Below are 15,885 nucleotides of genomic sequence, written 5' to 3' on the forward strand. Positions count from 1 at the left end.
CTTGAATTTTGAAAATTTTGCTTCTTGAAATGGAGAAAAGCCGAGAGCAAGGTTGAAGAATGAAATGATTTTGTGTTTTTTTGATTTGTTTAGCTTAGCTTGGTTGGTTTTTGTTTTGTTTTTGGTTAATTACCTTTCTAGCCTTGAACTTTGTGTGGTTTTAAATCAACCACATCTCCTTCCCCTTATGTCATGCTTATGTCATGCTTATGATGTCATCATCCCTTACTTGCCCCCTTCTTATTGGTTGGATGACCTCATCATCCCTAACCTCCTTGATTAACTTCCTAATTGTTTGCCTAATGACCGCTGATCTGTTATACGGTTCGCTTAACTTTCATTTTCGTTTATCGTTTGAGGGACCATACCCGGGATCTTATTACTTAGGTTTCTTTAACCTTTCTCAATACATTATATTCCTTTCATGATCCTCTCTTATAATCCTTTTATTTAAATCCTTTTTATCATGTTACCTTATACTCAATTCTTTCCGTATCTAGTGGATTTCCGGGAAAAATCAAAGTGTTCGGAATTGGATTCTGACGATCTTTACATACACTTATATACCATATAGAGTACTAATAAAATATCAGAATATCCATAACAGAACCCCTACATAGTGTGGCATGAAAAGTTTTCTTATTCAGCATAATCAGCAAAACACTATTCATAAGGGTTTCAAAAATTCCAAAAATTGGGGTTATTAGATTTTGTCCTGCGCGGGTCCCGACGCAATATTTTTGATATAGTATTCGTTTCGGTAAATCAATAAAAACCCGTATTTTCGATAAACGGGAGCTTTTTATTAAACTATCACAATTATCACTTCGTAATATGTGTAACCAGGCGCTGAGACCAAGACCGCAGTACAAATTGTACTGATTTGGATAATTATCCCGAAAACCGATACCGTTTGGATCAGTTTTTACAAATAAACTCAAATGTTCAAATTTGAGTTTGATTTTCGAATTTTAAAATTAGGGTTTATAACCCGTATGAATGTTTTCAATTGAAATTTGGGGATTTTTGATTCAGGGGTTATTAGCTGTTGATTTATAGTGGGTTGTGTTCCTTATGAAATTTGCAATCGATTGATATATAGCTCGTTAACAGAGGATGCTTGAATCGAAGGGAGTTGTGTTTTAAAGATTTACGATGTTCGCCGGAAATCGGCGATGTTCTTGGCCAAATTTCGGCCAGAACAGGGATGATTAGAATGTTTTGATTGCATGAACATGTTCCTGGTGTTGTGTTGTGTTGATCTGGAGGTGTTGGTGGGGTGAGGACGCCGGGATCATCTTCTCCGGCCACCCCCGATTTTCCGGCGACTGGAACTGCAAAATTGCAGTTTAGTCCCTGTAGTTTTGAAGATGGTGAAGTTTAGTCCCTGTAGTTTGCAAAGTTTTCAAAAATAGGATTCCTGTTTATAAAATGTTTAAAAATTATATTTCCTATTTATTTTTATTATAAAAATTCATTTTTAATTTCTGAAAATTCTAAAAAAATTAGTATTTAAATTCCGAAAATTATTTTTAATTCAAAAATAAATCTGAATTAATTAGTTAATTAATTTCAGTTAATTTTTAATTGATTAATTGGTCAATTAATTCGAAAATTAATTGATTAATTGATTTAATTAATTATTAATTGATTTTAATTAATTATTTAATTAGATTTAATTATTTAAAAATGATTTAAAAATTCCGAAAAATAGTTTGGAGCTTTAAAATATTATTCTAAATTATTTCGAAGGATCGATAATTATTATAAAATTGTTTCGGAGCCAGAATTGGCCAGCCGAACCCTGTTTATTAACCCGAAATTGATCCAACGACCCGTTTTAATTCCGGAAAATGTTTTAAAAATCATTTTAAATACCCGAAAGCCTATTTATAACCCGAGACTTCTTTATAAATGATTTGTCATTGATTATGTGATGTATTATATGTTATATGTGACTTGTTGATTGACTATCGGTCTATACATTCGGTGTTTACTTGATTATTGCATAACTTTCAATCCGTTAATCGGATTTGGGTAAAACGAAGGGTAGATAGAAGTATGTGTTGAATAGAATCCTATGAGTTGATGATTGATAGATTCTTATAATATGTGAGCAGAAGAGGCAAGACGTAGGAAAGGGAAACAGGTAGTTGAGGAGTAAGACGATTGTGATTGGAAGCGAGTACAGGATAGTAAGCTAATACCAGGCAAGTGTTCTGAACTTTCTCGAGATATTGTAGTACTTGATAGTCTTGTTGACATTGCATGTGCTTTGAAGCACAGAAACCTAAACCCTGATTTCAGTTATTGTTCTTGAGCCATGAACCATATTCTTTCTAAGCCATTGATTATTGTATACCCAAACACGAACCACAAATCTATGATACTACTCCACAAATTCATACAAACTAAATACCAAACACTGAACTGAATTATTATATACTCAACCCATGGTATCTTATGCTTTGGAAGACCAAATTCTTGAAACCCTGAAACATTGATTCCTTTGTTATCCAATTCTTTTATTACCCAACATCCAAGCCTTGAAAGTACCTTGTTGATCCACACAAGGGTTGAAACCCTTTCATTGTTAAACACTCACTGTTGTTAATGATTCTGATTATTGTTTATTATTGTTTAATTTTGTTATTATGTTAGAATTTGATTGTTTTTATAAAATTGTGGACCAGATTCGTGGTCAGACCATATAATGGTCAAGTTAGGCCAATGTGTGCCTTGGATCCAGTAGTTAGAGCAATGTTGTGTGCTTTGCTCGGGGTTAGTGCGTGACTGATCAGCAGCCTAACCTTGGTTTTAAAATAAAAATATAGTATCCAATTCTAAATCATAATCCATTATTCACTTGATATCATAACCATATTCACTTGATGATCATTATTCTCAGTTTTGTCATTGTGACTTGCTGAGCTAGTTAGCTCATTTGTGCGATGTTGTTTATACTCTTTCCAGTTAAAAAGGAACCAGTTGGTAGGAAGGATCCCCAGTCCAGTGCGAGAGCTAGGAATTAAGGCTGTTGAAGCTGAGCTAGTAGGCTTCTTTTGGAATAATGTAAATTGTTAAAAGTTTGTAATATGTTTAATACTCAGTTTGAGTTTGAATGGTTGGGATTTAATTGGTGTGTAATATATTAATGTGTTTGGCTTGTGTGCATATTTTAACCTGTTGCGATCCGTGGTAGTTGGTAAGTAGGGTCACTGCATATAATATTATTATTATTATTATTATTATCTTTATTATTATTATAAGCAGGTTGTAAACAGTGTGTGTGTGGACCCCAAACTTCTGACCCGGGTTTGGAGGGCGCCACAAAACCCATTCTTTTCAGCCTTTGCGTTCGCATAAAACTCGCGAACCATGCTCATCGGAACCGCCTCTGGTGACTCACAAAAGAAATCCACCCCTTTTCAGCATTCATCGGCAACAACTCACCATCCCTCCCCGATGGTAAGAATCCCCTCTCCTTCAAAATCGGTTTAGCCAGAAGCCTAGTATATTCCTCCTCAGCAGCCCTATTAAATAAACGAGGTCTCGCAGTATTACCCCTCGAAGAATCAACAGTAGGCACAGTGCTGCTGCTATCAATAGTCCGGGATCTCTTGGGTGCCATTGAAACTGAGAAAAACTGTTTAAGAGTTGTGTTTTTGAATATGGGAGAGAATGTTAAGGTTGAAAGTATATGGGAGAGTATATGGAGAAGTTGTATATATATAGGGTATGGATTAAGGCTAGAATTTGATTAGGAGTGGGGTTTGAGGGAAAAAACGTGGGTTAATGGGAAATGAATTCGTGGGTCGTGGGTTTGTATTTTTATTTTTGGTTTACCAGATTTTTTTGGATTTTTATAAGGCTAAAATTTTTTTCCAGACATTCGGGGGCTGAGCAGCCGCCCAGCATCCTGAGCGGCCGCCCAACAGAGCTGAGCGGCCGCCCACCAGAGCTGAGCGGGCACCCAGCAGAGCTGAGTGGGCGCCAAGAGGGTGTTTGGAAAAAAACAATTCTTGCCTTTTTTTTGATTTTTTTGTGTTTTTGGATAGGTCACTAACTCCTAAGGGTTCCTATAATAACAAATCTTGGGTTGCCTCCCAAGGAGCGCTTCTTTTACGTCATTAGCTTGACTTAGAGTACCTTGCTCAAGTTGACGATAAAACGACACTAACCACTTCCCGGTTTGCCGTGTCCCCATAGTAATGCTTCAAACGCTGACCATTAACCTTGAATGCTTGGCCCATATCAGTCTCAAAAATCTCCACCGCTCCATGTGAAAACACAGTTTTGACAATAAAAGGTCCAGATCACCTTGATTTCAACTTTCTAGGAAAAAGTCAGAGACGAGAGTTGAATAACAGAACTTGCTGCCCCGACACAAATGACTTAGGATATAGCTTCCTGTCGTGCCACCTTTTCACTTTTTCCTTGTACATTTTGTTGTTCTCGTAAGCTTGGAGTCGAAATTCATCAAGTTCATTTAACTGAAGCATTCGCTTCTTCCCAGCTGCATCTAGATCAAGGTTCAACTTCTTCAATGCCCAATAAGCCTTATGCTCAAGCTCCGCAGGTAAATGACATCCCTTACCATAAACAAGTTGAAACGGGGACATCCCAAGTGGAGTCTTGTATGCTGTTCTATAAGCCCAAACAGCTTCATCGAGCTTTAAAGACCAATCCTTCCTTGAAGGACAAATAACTTTCCCTAGAATGTGCTTGATCTCTCTATTAGACACTTCCGCTTGACCATTCATTTGCGGATGATAGGCAGTAGCAACACGATGATTCACATTGTAGCGCTGCATCATAGAAGTGAACTTACGGTTGCAGAAATGCGACTCCTCATCACTTATGATTACTCGTGGCGTTCCAAACCTTGTGAAAATCTGCTTATGAAGAAAATTCAACACTACCTTTGCATCATTCATCGGTAGAGCCTTGACTTCTACCCATTTTAAGACATAATCGACTGCCAGCAAGATGTACAGATTATTACAGGACGAGACGAATGGTCCCATGAAATCGATTCCCCAAACATCAAAGACCTTGACTTCAAGCATCACATTTAACGGCATCTCATCCTTCCTCGTAAGATTCCCCATTCTTTGTCAACGATCACACCTTAAAACGAACTGATGTGCATCTTTAAACAAAGTAGGCCAGAAAAAACCTGCTTGCAAAATACGAGCTGCTGTCTTTTCACCACCATAATGTCCACCATAAATTGTGGAATGGCAGTCTCGTAATATCCCCTCCGTCTCACAGAATGGGATACATCTCCTGATGATCTGGTCAGCTCCTTGTCTAAACAAATATGGTTCATCCCACATGTACCACTTCACCTCATGCAGAAACTTCTTCTTTTGAGCTGTATTCATATTATGAGGCATTATATTGCTGACAAGATAGTTCACAATATCTGCGAACCATGGCTCTTCCTCCTGAACTGCGAACAACTGCTCATCCGGAAAAGATTCGTTGATCAATATCTTATCATGTGAAGTAGAATCGGGATTCTCCAATCTAGAGAGATGGTCAGCTACTTGATTCTCAGTACCTTTTCGATCCTTGATCTCTAACTCAAATTCCTGTAGCAAGAGTACCCAACGAATAAGTCTAGGCTTCGAATCCTTCTTGGAAACCAAATAGCGAATGGCAGCATGATCAGTGAATACTGTCACCTTTGTCCCAAGCAGATAAGATCGAAATTTTTTGAAACCAAAGACTATAGCCAAGAGCTCCTTCTCAGTAGTGGTGTAGTTCATTTGAGCTCCATTTAGAGTCTTACTAGCATAGTAGACCACATAAAAAAGATTATTCTTGCGCTGCCCAAGAAATGCTCCCACTGCATAATCACTCGCATCACACATCATCTCAAAAGGCTCTATCCAATCAAGTGCCGTAATAACTGGTGCAGTTATCAAACTCTTCTTGAGAGTCTCGAATGCCGCCAAACATTCATCATCAAATTTGAAAGGCACATCCTTCTCGAGCAAGTTGCACAACGGCTTAGATACCTTCGAAAAGTCCTTGATGAAACGCCGATAAAAACCCGCATGACCAAGAAAACTACGGATTCCTTTCACAGAAATAGGTGGTTGAAGATTTTCAATGACTCCCACATTGGATTTGTCCACCTCAAGACCCTTGCTAGAGACTTTATGCCCAAGAATAATTCCTTCACATACCATAAAGTGACACTTTTCCCAATTTAGCACCAAATTAGTTTCCACACACCTTTTGAGCACCGCACGAAGATTATTCAAACATTCATCATACGAATGTCCAAAGAAGGAGAAGTCGTCCATGAACACTTCGACATTATTTCCAATCATATCAGAGAATATAGCCATCATACATCTCTAAAAAGTGGCAGGTGCGCCACATAAGCCAAACGAAACTATGTGAAAAGCAAACGTGCCAAATGGACAAGTGAAGGTAGTCTTTTCTTGATCCTCTGGTGCAATGCAAATCTTATTATACCCCGAATAGCCATCCAGAAGACAATAATACTCATGACCGGCCAACCTGTCAAGCATCTGATCAATAAATGGAAGAGGGAAGTGATCCTTTCTCGTGGCTTTATTCAACTTTCTGTAATCCATGCATACCCTCCATCCTGTGACTGTTCGAGTGGGGATGAGCTCGTTCTTCTCATTTGCTACCACAGTTATACCTCCTTTCTTCGGTACACATTATACGGGGCTCACCCAAGAACTGTCAGAAATAGGATATATGATTCCTGCATCCAGCCACTTCAGGATTTCTTTCTTCACCACTTCTTTCATGATAGGATTAAGTTGTCGCTGTTGCTCAACAGTTGGCTTACTACCTTCCTATAGCAGAATTTTATGCATGCAGTACGAAGGGCTGATCCCTTTGATATCTGCTATAGTCCATCCGATAGCCGATTTGAATTCTCTCAAGATCCGCAAGAGCTTGTCCTCCTCACTACCTGAAAGGTCAGATGCAATAATAACAAGTAAAGTAGATGCATTACCTAAAAAGGCATACCTCAAGTGTTCAGGCAATGGTTTAAGCTCCAAAGTAGGTACTTCCTCAATAGATGGTTTGAGCTTTCCTTCAGCATTCTTGAGATCAGAAGTACCAAGAGATTCAAATGGCATGTCTAGCTTTTGCCTCCAAGGAGAAGCATTTAGATATTCTAGTTGCTCATTTCCATCCTCATCATCACTGTCAAACTCCCCCACTAAGGCTTTCTCTAATGCATCAGACATTAGCATATGATCAAGTTTTGAAGTTACCACAGAATCAATCAAATCCACCTTTAAGCACTCCTCGTCTTCTGTAGGGAATTTCATCGCTTTAAATACATTGAATGTCACATCCTAATCCTGCACCCTCATAGTAATTTCACCTTTCTGCACATCTATCAAGGTTTGGCCTGTAGCCAAGAAAGGTCTTCCCAAGATTATGGGATCTTCTTATCTTCCTCGAAATCCAAAATGACAAAGTCTGCAGGGAAGAAGAGCTTATCCACCTTTACTAACACATCTTCCACTATGCCTCGTGGATATGTAATAAAACAATCAGCCAATTGTAGAAACATGTAGGTGGGTTTTGGATCAGGCAAATTCAACTTTTTGAAGATAGACAACGGCATCAGATTGATGCTTGCTCCCAAATCGCACAGGAATTTGTCAAAAGACAATTTGCCAATGGTGCAAGGAATGGTGAAGCTACCTGGATCTTTAAGCTTTGGAGGTAATTTTTGTTGCAGCACAGCACTGCACTCTTCCGTTAGAGCAACGGTCTCAAGGTCATCCAGTTTCACCTTCCTTGAAAGAATACTCTTCATGAATTTCGCATAACTAGGCATTTGCTCCAGAGCCTCAGCGAAAGGTATGTTGATGTAAAGTTTCTTGAACACCTCCAGAAACTTACCGAACTGCTTATCCAGCTTTTGTTGTTACAATCTCTTAGGGAAAGGTGGTGGAGGATAGAGCTGTTTCTCCCCTGTATTACCCTCAGGAAGAGTGTGTTCAACAGTAATCTTCCTTGGTTCCACCGCTTTCTCTTTTTCCTTCTCTTCTTCATTATCAACTTCAGCTTCTCCGTCTTTTGCTTTATCAGAATCAGCAACTTTTCCAGACCTTAAAGTAATAGCCTTGACTTGCTCTTTAGCTTCCTTCCTGTCTGGCACTTCACTATCACTGGAAAGTATGCCAGGTTGATGATTGAGCACTGCATTGGCTATTTGACCGATTTGATTTTCCAAGGTTTTGATAGAAACAACCTGACTTTTGCACAACAACTTGAGTTCCTCGAAATCAGCACTAGAAGGTGGTGTAGCACCTCCTTGTTGAGGGTATGATTGCCTTTGAGCATAATGATGTGGTTGTTGGAATCCAGGTGGATTAAACTGTTTACTTACGCCTTGCTGATATGGTTGCTGAATATCATTCTGATTATTACTCCAGCTGAAATTGGGATGATTTCTGTTATTGAGATGATAGGTAGCTGGCACAGGCTGCTGCAGTCTCTGATAATTGTTGACATACTGAACAGATTCATTAACAAGAGAACACTAATTCGTAGCATGAGAACCTGCACAAAGCTCATAGACCATAGCTATCTAATTGACTCCATAGGTGGCTAAAAAATTGACCTTCAAAGACAGCGCTTGGAGCTGCGCTGCAATAGCTGTAGCTGCATCAACTTCCAGAATACCTACTACCTTCTCATGAATCATCCTTTGAGTTGGGTTTTGATGCTCATTTGCATCCATAGTTTCAATAAGATTATAAGCCTCAGTATAGCTTTTGGCCCACAAGGCGCCTCCAGCTGCTGCATCGATCATGGGCCGAGATTGGGCCCCCAAACCATTATAGAAACCAGTGATCACCATCCAGTCAGGCATACCAAACTGAGTAAGAGCACTCCTCATAGCTGCAGTCTTTGCCATTGGATAGAACTTTACCAGAAACTTTTGCGCAAGATCTTGCCAAGTATTGATGGACCCAGCTGGTTCAGAATGTAACCAGTCCTTAGCTTTATCCCTCAGAGAGAATGGGAAAAGCCTCAGCTTAATAGCCTCATCAATCACACCATTATATTTGAAAATACTACAGATCTCGACAAAATTCCTGATGTGCATGTTGGGGTCTTCAGTCGCAGCACCTCCGAAAGAAACAGAATTCTGCACCATCTAAATAGTGCCCGGCTTGATTTCAAAAGTGTTAGCCTGAATAGCCGGATGAAGAATGCTTGACTGAATGTCATCAATTTTAGGCCGAGAAAAGTCCATAAGAGCCGGATCTGCCGGAACTATACGATTACCCATGATTACTGGTTCTTTCTGCTCACTCTCTTTATCCGAATCTTCAAAATATATCTTCTCCGGAATATCAAGAACTGAGTTTGTCTCCTCAGTCGTATCTAAAGTCCTCTTGCGAGTACGAGAACGTGTTTGCATAAACGCTCGCTAAAGTACCTGAAACACAATTGGAAACACTAAGTAACATGTCTTAATCAATGAGTCCTAACTACCACTAATGGTAAGTACATAAACTAAACAAATACGCCGAGTCCCCGGTAGCGGTGCCAAAAACTTGTTAGGCACAAAACACGCGCTAATAATACACGCAAGTATACGCGTTCACAAGTAATATAGAATACTTTCTAGTTCATTCCCACAGAGACTCAGACTAATTATGTTCAATTACACTTACTCACCAATGTATGATTACTTCTCAATGTCAAGATAATAACTCGTAAATTTGATTAACTAAGTATTAACTATAATTAACTACGAGAATTAAACACTTAATTGACACTTGAATTAACAATATTAAACACACATGAGATCATAACTTCATTACTACTTCCTTCAATAGTTATTATTATTATCCTTAACATGTAACGGTAATGATATTAATCGAACAACACGAAACTGATAAAAGCCAACTTTCATTGTACTAATACCATTCTACCAAACATCCACAATTAAGATAGAAGTTGAATAGTCATCAATTATGTTGAGACCCTATATGTCTACTGGATTTGACAACATAACGATTTAAGCACAAGTTATTCCTTATGATTACACAGGGCAAGTAAAACGGTTAGAGTTACCCACTAATCATGTATACACATACATGAACCTATGCTAGCATGGCAAGTTCTAAATCTCAAGATCCACCGTCGCTTCACAAAACATTAACACCCTATCTTATATGTTCGTGATGCACATATGATGAATAAGCACAACCAACACTAGATATCATACAATCATCACACACTAAGGTATTAAACAACTAAATAAAGAATTCCATAGTAAATCCGTTACGACCCCATGATCACGATTAGCCCTTGATTGAACTCATCGTCACCATGGGTTCATATGAAAACATGATAATAACACCCGAGAATAACTAAGAAAAATATTTATTAAAACCAGAGTACGTCACAAGAGTAATAAGGTTCAAAGTAAAGAAAACTAGCATCCACTGATATAACGAATAAAATATTCACAAGAAAACTATGCTTCCTCTTCTTCGTTGCGATGTGCTAAAACGGTCTTCTTCCTCATCTCCTTGCTCCTTGACTGATACCATGATTCAACATACGTGAAACATCTCTGAAAACTACTTATATAGGAGCCCCACAAGACCCAGCCATCTCAGAAGTCAGAAGTCCAACAGAACAAGAACTCTAAAAATTAGTATTAAAAATTACGCCCTGAGCGGCCGCCCAGCAATCCTGAGCGGGCGCTCAGCTTCCTGAGCGGCCGCCCAGCCAGGCTGAGCGGCGCCCAACACCTCACTGGAAAATTTATTATTTTGCTCCTGTTTTCTGCTGCGTTCTGCTCCTAACTTCCCACTTGCAATGCCAAGCACATACTAAGGCTTATTCTTGATGAAATCTCTCCACAAATGCAAGTAATACCCTGAAATGCACAAACACTAGAAAAATGCATCAAATACGCAAAATACTTGATTTCAAGACATCAATTCAAGCCATTATAAGACTTTCTAAGTGGTATAAAATGCCACTTATCAAGAGTTTGTGATAATTAGATTCCCTGGACATCTTTTTCATTTGCTACCCCTCATCCATCTTTTCCTTTCCTCCTACTGTCATCCCTCTTCTTCTTCTGTTTTTTCCCCTTTTTCTTATCATCCCCTTGCTTCCAGTTGCTTTGCTAGACTGACTTGGATTTGAGTCAGATGATTTTTTTTTCATCCTGCTTCTGCTCATCACCATCCAAGTCATCTTTAGTATTGATTTGAGTTCTAGGAAATATGGTTTCAGCATTCTTCAAGCATCTACCCAAAATATTAATCATCTCTACATCTTCAATGCTCTTGTTCTTCTTGTGCTTCATGCCAGTCTCTAAAGTCATGATCAGTCTCAGGTTTCCCATGACAGAGTGCTTTGGAATCATGAAATGTTTGCACCTTTTGGTTGTTGAGCAGATGTAGGCCACTCCCTTACTAGGTTGAAGATATACTTCTGGAAAAGCATCTACTTGAGCCTTTTTGAATTCATTTAACAAGAGAGTGTCCTATGGAATTGCCTTGTTGACTTTGTTAATTAGGATGTCCAGCTCAAATTCTTTTCTAGATTCGAGATAAGAGAGAGACACTTGCATATACCTGTCCATACATGAGTCATGAATTTTAGAAACAATCATCTTCTCTTTGTAGTTTCCACTATTACCCTTAAAAAATTGATATTTCTTTCCAAAACCTTTTTGTAAGTGAAAAAATTTGTTGGTTAAAGAGATCCTGAAAGCCTTGAGAAGTTCATCAAATTCTTTGTCCATGCAAGGTCCCTCAGCTGCTTTTAATAGTCTTTCCATCCCAACATCATCCTTCTTTTGAATTATGGCTTGGCTTGAAGATTGTAATTTTAGATGTGACTCCATCCCCCCTTAGGTTTGGTACCAGGCATAGAGATTGAAGCTAAAGGGAGTGTAGTTCTAACAGTTTGAGGTGATTCTGGTAGAGGTATATTTAAAGCTCCCATAATAACCCCCAAATATATTGAGTCTTGCATCTGTAGATGTTTTTGGGAGTCTACTAGGAACTTTATATCCTGTTGCTGACTTTGAACCAGTGAAGTCAATTGAGATACTTGAGCTGATAGAGAGACATTGGATGCTAGAAGTTATGTGACTTGAGCCTGAAGATTCTGTATCTGAAGATTGGTTGAGGTGGATATAGAGGTTAAAGGTTGAGAGCTGGTTGAGAGAGAAGCACCAAAATTAGCTTGAATTGATTTTTTAATTCCCTCTAACAATAAGGCTGAAGATTCATATCTGGCTTAGTGAAGCCGCTCCAACTTGACCTTTGTGTCATTGTTGCTTGTTATTTGCTGTTGGACAACTTCATGAAGAGCTAGAAATGATTGCTTTAGATTCTTGATGCCGATCGCCACACCAGTCAAATCAAACTTGGCCATCTTCTCAGCAAATTTGTTGAACTTATTTTTTATCTCAATTTGAGATGGCACAAGTTGATCAATTCTGTCTGTCACCAATTTCTTGACCTTTTCTTATTGACTATCCAATATCATTTCCAATGCTTTACCAATAAAGTGAAAAGCTTTTAGCTGTGCTTTGTAGACCTCTGTGATAACATCATATACCTCATGTGGACTGAGAACCTTGGCATTGCTCCCTATGATGGTGACATACTCTTCTCTGAATCTATCCAAGGCCTCATCCATATCCATACTAAAATCTTTAGATAACCAAGCATCTACATTCCCATCATGCTCAGCTTCATCAACAATCTTGTTTTGCTATTCTTCCATATCTTCTTTAAATGACAATAAGATAGCTTGATAATCCTGATTGGACATGTCAGTTGTGAGTGACTGCTGGGTAATGTTTGCAAGGCCAGCTAGTTGGTCTACAAGAAGGTCATTCATTGTGATTGGCTGAGTTTGAGCATCATGTAGCCATTGAGAGATGAGATGAGATGGTTTGGGGGTAGTGTTTGAGGTTGAGGGTTGGTTTGTTGTAGTGGTTGAGATGGAGGTGGTAACAATACCCATGAGTCTGTGACAGAGGTCACAGTTTGACTTACAACATGAGCTGTGATTGTGATAGTTTGTTGTTCACCACTAGTGGGAACCTCCATTTGAATTGGAGGGGAGTTTACTAGGTTACTATCATGTACCATAGCCTCAAACCCTTGTTCCTCTTGCAAGGAACTGGCACTTGAATGTGCTATACTTGCCTCCTCAATGACTGTATAATTGACAATTGTACTCCTATCTTCAATTGTCAGAGCAATATCAGCCAGGGTTGTGAAGGGAGTTGTTTCTTCTAGAGGAACCTCCAATTGAATTGGAGAGGATTTAGGTAGCTCCCCCACAAGAGGACTACCCTCAAACCTGTCAATCTGTGAAGATTATTGGGCACATAAAGGTGCTAGAGTATCTTTCACAGGATCTTCATTTATAACTGAGAAACCCATGTGTTTGTGTTTGTGTCATCAAGGTCTACCCCGATATGTAGCCACTCACCAACTGAATATATTGGCTGGATGGTAATCACAGTTTCTTGAACTATGTCACTTGATTTTGGCAAAACTTGACATGAGGATTCAAGTTTTTCATTATAAGAAGAAGAAATTTGTGAAATGAGATTTGTGAGACCAGAATTGAGTGTTGGCAATTCCCCTTAAGTAAATGATGGAGTTTCATATGATGTTCTCTCATAGTGTGTGCCAACCAAATTTCTTCTATCACCAACTTGAGAGTGCTCAAGTTGGGGTGCAGACTCTTTATAGATTGCATTTGAGAGAATGCTTGATTCAATAGAGACACCTTGTTGAGAAGATGTCTCTAGAGTCTGTTTATTCCCCTCTATTAGAACTACATCTTTTTAGGAAGATGCAGAGGTCGTTACTTGAGTAACTCAACTTTTTTTTATCTTTTTGGCTTTCTGACCAGGTTAGACTCTAATTGTGTTTGTTCCTCACCACTCTCAGAAATTATAGTCAATGGTGCATTCTTTTTCTTCTTTTTACTCACTCCACCCTGTTGAGAGGATGAACAGGTCGGTTCCCTAGCTTCTAAAGGTAATGAAGAATTGGTCTTAGTTTTGGAAAGCTCTTGTTGGTTATCCTGTGTTTGTACCGCTACAAGTGCATGAGCCATAACTGAACAAGATATTGCATTGGTTCTCATATCAGGCATTGGTAAGGGTAGCTCCTAAATCTGTCCAACATAAATTTAGTGACATTTAGGGCTACCTGCACCTGGTTCTTTATAATGAGTGATCCAAATAAGATTTTGGACATTTGTTTACAATTGCTTATTTTAGTTCTATCAATACCATCAAGCAAATGTATGTCTGCAACTTTATGATTTAAAGTAGACATAATAAACCTAGCAAAGAAAATTTTCTTACCTCCGTTGGCCAATGGCATTATGAGACTAGTGCTGAGTTCTTCCAGGATCAAGAGCCCCACATTAATGTGCCTATTGTAAGCCATGGAGAACACCAGCTTTTGGACCACACCGGATATATTGTCATACCCAGTCTTCCTGCAGGTGAAGGCCCTCAAAATAGAATCACACTGAAAAGAAAAGTCCATTCCCTCCTGAAATGCTTCTTGTTCAAGATGGCAAGGTTGATCTTCTCACTGTAGTTTATGAAATCTATAACCTCAGCTAGCTCCTGTTGAGTTGGTACCTCCACCATGCTGTCTATAGGGATGCCCAATGCTTTGTTCACATCATTGCCATCAAATTCCACTTGTTTACCCTGAATTGAACAGTTTACCACCAAGGACACTGCTTAATTCTCATGCACAACAATGTTAACCACAGCTGAGTTCCAAAACTCATTGAGCACGTCCAAGTACATGATAAGATTAGCAATCAAGACACCTGCAAGATAAGACTCAGACAAAAACTTAACAAAACTCTTGAAGCTATCAGGAGCTTAGTTTGCATCTGTGAAAGCCAAGTAATTGGTGCCATCCTTGGGGATAACAGCTCTGGCATTGTTTGCAGCCATTGTAAGTGTATGAATTTGAATGAGTAAGAAATTTGAGAAATAAAGAGTTTGAAATGAGAGAGAATGGTGAAGATTTACAAATGCTAGGTCAATTGAGATCTCGAAAGCGTAAAGAGGGGTTATGTCGAGATGTATGGGTATTTATAGAAAAAGAAAAATGACTTATCGAGAAGTAGAAATAAACGTCTGGGATTTGCTTATCAAGAAGTCATGTGAAAGAATAGATACACATCACTATGTCATTGTCCTGACTATTATCGAGAACTAGATAGCGACTTATTGAGATGTCAAATAAATACCCAGTTTGTCCTGAATGGACTGATTTCCAATTTTTATTTGAATAAATCAAAATAAAATTAGAATGATTTTATATCAAAAGTATTTTACTAAAATAATTTATTGAATTAAATTATCTCAGTTCTGATTTATTGATTAGTCTAAAAGTTATACCTGTAGAGAACTCTATATATATGTGTATATTTGTGTGTGTGTCGAGATCTCTACAATACTTATCGAGAAATCATAAAGAGGCTTGTCGAGAAATCCACCGAGAAGTCATGAGATCGAGAAGTCATTTAGACTTATCGAGAAGTCATAAAGAGGCTTGTCGAGAAGTCTATCGAGAAGTCATGAAAAAGACTTGTCGAGAAGTCTCAAAGTTACTTGTCGAGAAGTCTTTTAAACTTATCGAGAACTCAGTTCTCTACATACTTTTGATCCAATCAGTTATGTCTTATAGTAATTACACATAATAAAAATATGAATTAACATTTTGACAGTTATCTCAAAATTTGAAAAATTCCAAGCTGAAAATTAAAAATAAAAAAAATAAATTTACAGAGAATTTTAAAATATTTATAAAATCACATTCCAGCTAA

This window comes from Apium graveolens, chromosome 2, assembly GCF_009905375.1.
Source record: "Apium graveolens cultivar Ventura chromosome 2, ASM990537v1, whole genome shotgun sequence".
NCBI classification, from domain to species: Eukaryota; Viridiplantae; Streptophyta; class Magnoliopsida; order Apiales; family Apiaceae; genus Apium; species Apium graveolens.